The sequence below is a fragment of the Strongylocentrotus purpuratus genome, unplaced genomic scaffold (assembly GCF_000002235.5).
Source record: "Strongylocentrotus purpuratus isolate Spur 01 unplaced genomic scaffold, Spur_5.0 spur5_scaffold_10, whole genome shotgun sequence".
NCBI lineage: Eukaryota > Metazoa > Echinodermata > Echinoidea > Camarodonta > Strongylocentrotidae > Strongylocentrotus > Strongylocentrotus purpuratus.
In genome coordinates, this window is record NW_022145595.1 from 22,044,801 (window position 1) to 22,054,612 (window position 9,812).

The window sequence follows — 9,812 nt, forward strand, 5'->3', positions numbered from 1 at the left end:
AACCAAAGATTTAGGAACAGAATTAAAGTAAAGGACGGATTCCAGACAGTCACGTCTGCAAGTGTTCGAAGAAAAAAAAAGAAAGATACGTGAAGGAAGTATCAATGTTGAGAACCTATCACTAAAAGAGGATTCGTCCTCAGATAACATGGAACCACAAAATTCAGTATTTCGTAACCAAAATCCAGTAATAGTAATAGCAACTGACCAAGATCTAAAGCTTTTCATTACACCTATTGACAGGGGAAAATCCTTAAGAAACATTAGCATGTTAAAGATCGCAAAATCTATCCAAAACTGTATCGGCTCATCGCCAGAATTTATAAAGTCTACTCGAAACGGAATCCTCGTCAAATGCAAGGATACGAAACAACATAAGAAATTGTCTGATATACAAAACCATTGATAACGTACCAGTGAAAGTCAATTTGAAACTTGATTTGAAGAAAGGTGTCATATCAGATATACCGACCGAGATGTCAGAAAAAGAAATAGAAACAGAACTAAACAGTCAAAATGTAGTAAACGTGAAAAGAATAGTAAGGAAAATCAAAAGAGGGAAGAACCTCAAGATGGGAATGTACATGTAGATTTAGTTCCAACTCGGAGTGTAATTGTTTCATTTGAAGCTACAGTACTTCCCCAAGACATCATTCTTTGCTTCCAAAAAATAAAGGTCAAACCCTATATACCTTCAAGCCCCAGGTGTTTTAAATGCCAAAGATATGGCCACACCATAGCTGTTTGCAAACAGAAACAGAGATGTGTCAGATGTGGAATGGAGCGTAGTTTCGACGATTGCATAAAAAAGGACACTCCCAAATGTGTAAATTGTGGAGGTGAACATTCCGCTGCATATAATGGATGCGGACAAGCACAAAAAGCGCAAGAAGTACAAAAGATAAAAGTGCTGAATAATCTCAACTATGCTCAGGCTGCTCGCCAATTAAAAGAAGAAAAAGATAATATGCAAGCTCCAATACCATTGGAGCGTAAACTAGCTCCTCCCCAACAACATCTAAACACCGCAAATAATCCTCAATCATCTGTTGATCTAGGTCTAAATACAGTAAAGCAAAACCACCCCTTCCCCAAGTCGATAATTCTCATTCGTTTCCGGATCACACTCCAAAGGCAGATCCTCCCTTGCCACAACGCCAAGATAGGCAAACAATCGAAAAGACAGGGCGACTGTCTTCACCAATCAAGGAAAATTGTATAACTAAGCAACAAACGAGGAATTGATAACCTTCTTTCTTCACCTAATGATCCAAATTATGAAAGATAAGTCAGAAGGAGAGGTGTTGTCTTTAATTAAGATAGCTGCTGGTCAGCTCTTAATGCAAGCGACTTTATAATTAAAGGAACTAAGATGGCATTCCGCATCCTACAGTGGAATGCACATGGATTAAGGGGACACGGGGATGAGTTATTGCTTTACCTAAACTCTAAACAAAGTGAAACCATTCATTTATTATGTATTCAGGAAACATGGTTCCGCGATCACGATAAAATACAAATCGCTAATTACAAATGTTTTGCTAAAAGTAGGAAAGCAAGGCGCGGTGGAGGATGTGCCATATATGTACACAACAGTTTAAATTATGATTACCCAATCATAGAAACTGACATCGAAATGCAACAGATTAAGTTATATTTTGACAACACATCCATAACCGTGATAAATTACTATAATCCATGTGAAGACATAATTATGAATAAACTAGATTTCTTGATAAAGCAAATAAAGAACAAACGTAGAATGTTAATATTGGGAGACTTTAACTCTCATAATGTTCAATGGGGCAGTACAAATACAGATACAAATGGAAAAGTGATTGAGGAATATTGATTGAAACACAATTTAGTCTTCCTAAATGATGGCTCGGGTACTCGCCTAAACCCAACTACTGGCGTAACCTCATGTTTAGATTTTTTATTAGCAACTCCCGCTTTAGCCAGCTCCATTAGCTGGAAAGTGCTTTCAAACAAATTCGGAAGTGACCATTTTCCAATATATATTGAAATCGACAAAAAAAACTCCTAAATCAGATTGTACGAAAGATGACCGAACTCTAAAACGGTCATTCAAAAAGATAGATTGGCACGAATTCAATTAACTGTGCGATCAACGAATGGACACTGACTCGCTGCTAGACGCAGATGTCAAAACCTTTTACGGAAACTTCATGGAATCTCTAAATAATATCTTAAATAAATTACACACTGAACCCAAAAGAAATAAAAACAAGAATGCGAGATTCAACCCCGTCCCATGGTGGACAGACAAATGCAAAATGAAGATTAAGGAACGGAACGAATACAAAAATAGGTTATTGAGAGTATGGAATGAAAAAAATCTAAAATTATACAAACAAAAGAAGGCCGTAGCCCAAAGGATTATTAGACAGACAAAACGAAGGTTTTGGCTGGATTACACTTCAAAACTGAACAGGTTCACTTCAATCTCAGAACTATGGAATTTGATTCGTTGTCTGAAGGGTAATCCAAATAAAACTCATTCTAAGATATCAGCACTAAAAGTAGAATATAAAGTAATAATAGATGATCAAGAAAAAAGCTAACGAATTTGGAAAACATTTTCTGAAGACCAGTAGTAAAACAAAAAAGGGAAATAAAGAACTGTTAGATGAATATAAATATATTGACTATAAAGGAGAACATGATTCAGCTATCAATGAAGCTTTTCCTATGATGGAATCCGAAAAAGTACTTAATATGAAAAATACATCAGCCCCTGCATGGGGGAAGATGGCTTGATATATACTGTGTTTCAGAACCTTCCAACAAGGGCTAGGAAAACATTACTCTGTCTTTATAACAGAATATGGTCTTCTGGGACGCTTCCGGAACAATGCAAACACGCAATGTTGATACCCATATTAAAACCAAATAAGGACTCCTCCCAACTAACATCCTACCGACCTATTTCATTATTACCTTGCTTTATCAAGATATTCGAAAGTATGGTAAAGGAGAAATTAGAATGGTTCATAGAGAAAAACGAAATTTTGAGTAGTATACAACATGGTTTTAGAAAAAAGAGAAGCTAAGTAGATAACTTAGTACATTTAGAAAATTAAATTCAGAAATATCTATTTGTGGGTAAGAAAACCATAGTCGTATTCATTGATCTGGCCAAAGCCTAGGATACTCTCTGGACGAAAGGATTAATCGTCAAGTTACGTTGAGCTCCCTCCTTTTTAATATAATGATAAGTGACATACCTTTGAGACCAGATATACATAGCTTGATTTATGCAGACGACATCGTAAGTTGGGAATCAGGCCATGATGTAAAACAAAATATCCATAACATACAGCAATATCTAAACTCTTTGAACTCATGGCTCAATCCATTTGGACTTATTATGTCGGTAGAGAAAACGACCCTATCTTATTTTCGAACAATACAAATGATGATAACCACGAGTTATATATAAGAGGTCAAAAGTTGACACCACATAAAGAGCACAAGTATCTCGGCGTCACATTTGACAAACGGATGACTTGGAGGCCTCATTTATTAGATATTAGTAAAAGATGTAAAGGTAGAATTAATGTTATCAAAAGTCTAGCATACGCCAAGTGGTCTGGAGATGCTAAAGAACTGGTGATGATATATAAAGCATTAATACTATCAATTATCGACTATGGTTGCGAAGCATACAACTCGGCTACGACAAGCGCAAAAAATATGTTGAACTCAGTTCAGTACCAATCGTTATTTGTTTGTGCAGGCGCTCGGAAAGGTACATCCCTTAAAACGCTGCAAGTCGAACTAGGCGAAATGCCTTTTGATTTAAGGCGAGAGATGTTATCAATTAAACTAAGAAAACGAATCGAGAGTATGCGCAAACACCCTCTGAACGAAGATGTGATAGATTGTTGTCAATTTAATATTCTTGGAGGTACTAGATTAGCCTTTGGACGTAGAACCAAGGATTGTACATACAAATTCAGTTACATACTAGAAGATCCAATGAAGTATTTTTTTCAACACACCCTTTTGGAAAATACTCTCTCCCCATGTGTCATCTGAGCTAAAAGAGGTAATAACGAAAACAGATATCTGTTTTGCCCCAAAACAAGCAGCCCTAGAATTGATAAATTCGAAATGGAAAAATTATGTACACATATACAGATGGATCAAGATCGCCAGATAAAGACTCTGCTGCTGCTGCATTTCATGTACCTTATTATGATGTTTCTCAATCTAAGAGACTGGCTAATTGCAATGACGACCTTCGTCATTGCCTTGTTTTCGTTCACATTCTTCCCCATTAATATTCTCTTCTTCTTCGTCTTCTTCTTCTCGTCAGGAAATCGCATTCGTTTTGCACATAGTGCTTGTTATTCCTAGTTAGGTACTTTCATTATGTCCATTTCTTTTTAAATTTCATAGGCATAGTCTCTAACATCTCATCAAGGTCACTACATTCTTCGATTTTCGAAATCACTCATGCATAACCGTCCAGGCGCCATTTTGTCCGTTTCTGGACCATTTTAAGGCCTTTTTTGCTTCCTTCCTATCTCCAGTATCCTAGATCCTACAAACTTCTAACAAATTCCTCTAGATAGTCTAAGAGATGATCTTTTATCTGCGTTGTATAATTTGACCTTCAAAATGCCATCTTCGTACTCTAAATTTAAATCTGAAACCGACTCCGTCAAAAATCTTAAACATTCTTGAAAAATGGACCCCTACAAATCTAAAACGGCCATAACTTTCTCATATAAACAGCGGGAGTGTCGTGGTCGAGTGGTTTAAGGCGCTTGACTGTAGATGAGAAGGTCGAGGGTTCGAATCCCGACACGGCATTAATATCCTTTGGCAAGATATTTACCTGCACTTGCTACTCTCCACCCAGGTGTTAAATGGGTACCCGGTAGGATGCGAACGTTCATGTGGTTGAACGAGCAAGTGTGCGCCTGTAAAATGGCGACTGGCTGGAATGCTCCCCAGGGAGTGGAAAATGTGCACACATTGTGTGCGGGTAAGCCTGAATCCGATGACCGGGGTAATAATATATCTGTAAAGCGCTTAGGTACATCGTTGGATCGGTGTATTGAGCGCTATATAAAAAACCAGATTATTATTATTATAAATTCCGTTTTGTATTTAAATCTTACAGTATCTTTATCTTATAATTGCACAACGCCATTTCAAATTTCACGCTCCAGTTGCTATGCAAAACATAAAAAGCGCCCTCTAAAGTTCTGGGAGTTGGCTTTCTTTCTGAGGCTATATCTCTATTATGGCTTGGCAAACCCGTACTCTTTTTTGGATTTAGATACTTAAAGGTATGCCCTTTCTAGCCATATACAAAATTATATACCCTAATATTGACCAAATTTGAGAAAATTGCCCTCCAAATATGCAGTTTTCAAGAAAATTGCGAAATAACTTCAACTTGCTCTAAAATTACGATCCTTAAACTTATGTCAATGAAACTCAGCGAGACAGATATATCCATATACGTGACGAATGTCTGGTAAGTTTGGTAAATTTCAATGACGTCAGCGCAAAGTTATCGCCAAAAATGATGAATTTACTATGCATTACGTAATAGCGCGTTTATTGCGTGCAATACATTGCGCACAGGTGCCAATGGTGTTAAAATGGCTGCAATGAAGTGCCCTTTCGAATGATACCAAATATGGTATATTTTCACACAGAAAATTGTGAGTAAATCGCATTTGTATTCGCAATGTATTGCACGCATTAAACGCGCTATTACGTAATGCATAGTGTCAATGGGGCAAATCAGGTTCACGCTTTTGGCCCCAGAACGATCTTTATTTTTCTTGAAATGGTTTTATAATTTGTCGAGGGGGCATTGTAGGCACCATATTATACTGTGTATGATAGTATAGACGACCGTAAGTGCCACATCGCCCGTCATTGCGCGCATATCGTTTTGCCACGATTACAGGTCTAGTATTCTTACTTCTTCTTCTTCGCAATGACGACCTTCGTCATTGCCTTGTTTTCGTTAACATTCTGCCCCATTAATATTCTCCTCCTCCTTTTCCTTGTTTTCCTTATCGTCAGGAAATCGCATTCATTTTGCACGTAGTGTTTGTTATTCCTAGTTAGGTGCTTTTCTCATGTTCTTTTCCTGGCAGACATTTGTATCCATATACGTGACAACTGTCCGTCAAGGTTGGTAAAATTCGAATATGTCAGTGCAAAGTTATCGACAAAAATGATGAATTTACTATGCACTACGTAATAGCGCGTTTAATGCGTGCAATACATAGCACGGAGATAACAATGGTGTCAAACTGACCGCAATGAAGTGCCCTTTCGAATGATACCAAGTATGGTATATGTTCATACAGAAAATTGTGAGTAACCCGCATTTGAACAAGGGTCACTATACGAATCCCGCCGAGTTTCCGCCCGATTATAACACGTATCGGCTACAACGTCATTTTTTCAGACTGTTTTTCGCCCCCTAAACGTCCTTTTTTTCCCTTGAAAATGTGCAGTGACATTCCGAGTTGCAGTACGTAGGGCACCTTGAAGCCGGATTTTTGAAATTGGTCAAGGGGGCCATTTAAGACGTCTTTTTGTCCTATAAATCTATTTTACATCACGTGTTTCGATAGGATTATCACAGAAAAAAAAAAGTAGTTAACAATAACAACCATGAAATTCTCTTTCCTACGATATCAAATACCGCCCATAAAGAGACACAAAAAGAGAGAAAAAACACACAATTTAAGTCCGGTCACAATACAGATCCTGTACGTTTTCCGCCCATGCATTACACGCATCTATGGGGCAAATCGGGTTCACGCTTTTGGCTCCCAGAACGATCTTTATTTTTCTTGAAATTTTACAGGCACTTTCTAAGTGGCCAAGTGCAGAGCATCTCAAAGCAGGATTTTTAAAATCTGTCAAGAGGGCCATTTTAAATGCTATTTCATACTCTGCATAAGTATTCCGAAAGATGCTCTTTCGTTTGACAGTAGAAACATGGCGTCATTTCACGCACATCGTTCTGACACGATTGCATTTCTAGTTACACATCTTCTTATAGAGCAGAGATGGCCGCAATTGTACTTGCCCTGACACGGTTATTACAACTCCCAGGACTCTACACCGGGGCAGTCATCTTTTATGATTCTTTGAGTTCACTCCAGGCCATAGAATCTCGTAAAGACGAATCTTTCATTCTTGAAATTTTAACCCTGTGTAGTCAACTAAAATACAAGGGCACCCAGGTCATTTTCGAATAGATTCCCAGTCACTGTGGTCTACAACACAATGAGATAACAGATAAGTTTGCTAAAGCAGGACTAAATAAAAATGTAGAAAATCAACAACGCTCTTACCAGAGCAGAATCAAATCATGTTATAAAGAAATACTACATAGAGATATGGCAAAAAAGATGGAATGAAACATCACCCCCCCCCCCCCCCCCTACGGGAAACACAAACTCTAGTATCAAAAACATTTGTGTGTTACTTGAACAACAGATATCATGAAACTATTCTTCATCGCCTAAGCATGGGGAATTTAGGTTTAAATGAAAATCTTTTTGAGTTGAATCAACATTAGACCGGTCATTGTCCAAACTGTGAGCACGAAAAAGAAACAGTTAAACATTTTTTATGTAAGTGCCCACTCTTTCTTATCGAGAGAGCCATGCTTATAACAGAATCTGGCATAGAAAACGAAAAAGTAATCCCAATACTCCTGAAATCAACATACATTAATCATCAACAGGCTCTGGTCAACTTCGTAGTTAGAACTAAAAGGGTACACCTGTACTCCTACTAACCACCTTGCACCGCACAAATTAATTTGAGCCCAAGATGTTTCGCTTTTTATAGTGAGTAATACATGAAGAAGAAGAGTGAGAAAGAAAAAAAAAGAAGAAAAAGAAATTAGAAGAGAGAACTGCCTTTATTAACGTTTAGAATCTTCATGTATATGATCTGTTTTGTATTGGTTTTCGGACAAAATTTTGAAGAAACGCGGTGGAGACGACTAGACATATTGGTGGACGTCGGAGGGCCTAGGCTCAGCATTAAGCTGAGTTGAGAAGCTTGTCACAACGTACCGTGTCCGAGCTGATCCTTGGGCGTCCTATATAGCCGATAAGCCTTTTGCTCGCCAACCACTGAATTCTTCAACATTAAATAAAAGTTTAGCTTTTAAAAATCCAATTTATCCAATTCTATATATCAAAATAGGTAAATCTAATTTTAAAGGAGTAAAAATCCTAAGGGAAGAGGCTTAAATATTCACTTCTGAATAACAAACGCCTAAAAACTAAAACAACAACAACAACAACGCATGTCGTAATTTTTATTCAGAATATGTGTTAATCATATTTCTTTGAAGTACAAAGTTTGTAAGGATGTAAACTTTTTTGTTTCTGTTCTCCACTTTTGGTGGAGCTGTTGATTAATTATTGATATAAATAAATATTTATGGGTGTTTATTGGTGGCGGTTATGAAGGAAAGTTTATAACAATAAAGGCAAGTTTGGGAGTATGTCTGAATTTTGGTTAGGTAATACAGCATGGCATGATATCGCGGTTCGATATGCATGGAGTATATTTGTTGGTTTTAAAGGCTGCTTTTTAAAAAAAACAAGAGAGCCCATGAACGTAAAATTAGTTTCACTTTTGGTCAGCAATTATTCGCAGTAATTGTGCGCGTGTGTTGCGCAATGAATATTGCACTGTTTTATACTGAGATTTCTGGTATGTAACTGGGATTTGGCTAGAATTACTGTTGATTTAGCCGCATATATCCCAAGAAACCCGAATATCGGAATGGAATCGCATGCGATAAATACTGGGGCGACCATTTAGGAACGGTAAGATTGATCTTTTTACCTTTGTTTTTTTCTGTTAACCTCACGGAGACAGGAGCGTCTCCAAAGGGGGGGGGGGGGTGGGCGTGCGATACCCCCCCCCCCCCACCTGTCAGGATATTGTCGGTAAAATTGCGCTGCCGTCGGGAAAAAAGAGAAAAGGGGAGGGAAAAAAGAAAGGGAAAGGGGAAGAAAAGAAAAAAAGAAAAGGAAAAGAAAAGAAAGAAAGGAAAGGAAAGGAAAGAAAGGAAAAGAAAGGAAAGGGAAACAAAAGAAACGGGGATGTAAAAGAGGAGAGAAAGGGGAGGTAAGGGCCTGAGAGAGGAGGAGTGGGAGTAAAAGAGAGAGGGGGTTGTTGGTGGAGTCGTCTCGTCGAGGGAGCAAGAAAGACACCGGTAAATATGTTGCTGTATCGGGTCAGCTGTGTCGGTATTCTTGCTCGATCCCTGTGTACTATATCAATGCAGAAGTTTGAAGTCGGTGAGATGTATATTGTCGGTCGGTCGACAAGTTTTTTTCCCTACGAACTGTGAATTTGTATCCTCTGTGACGACTTCGAGAGTGACTACACCTACAATACTTGTATTTTCTCGAAGTTTCACTTTCCTATAATATCTGCTAAAGAAATCAGAGGTTAATTTTTTTTCTCGGGGAAACTAAATTCAAACAACGATTAAGAGTCAACAATGGTACGACGAATCGTCTTCCTTTCTCTATATTTTGATGAAACGCCAAAATTCCGCGCGGGAGGGGAAAAACTTAATTTAAACGAGTCAAGAACGGTACAACGAATCGTCTTCTTTCTCTAATTATTTAAGGAAACTTCTAAACTTCCGCGATTCGCGCGGGAAGAGGGAAAACTGAATTCACATAAATTAGGGTTAAGTGTCGCGAACGGTACAACGAATCGTCTGCTTTCTCTAATAATTTAAGGAAACGTCAAACCTTTCGCGC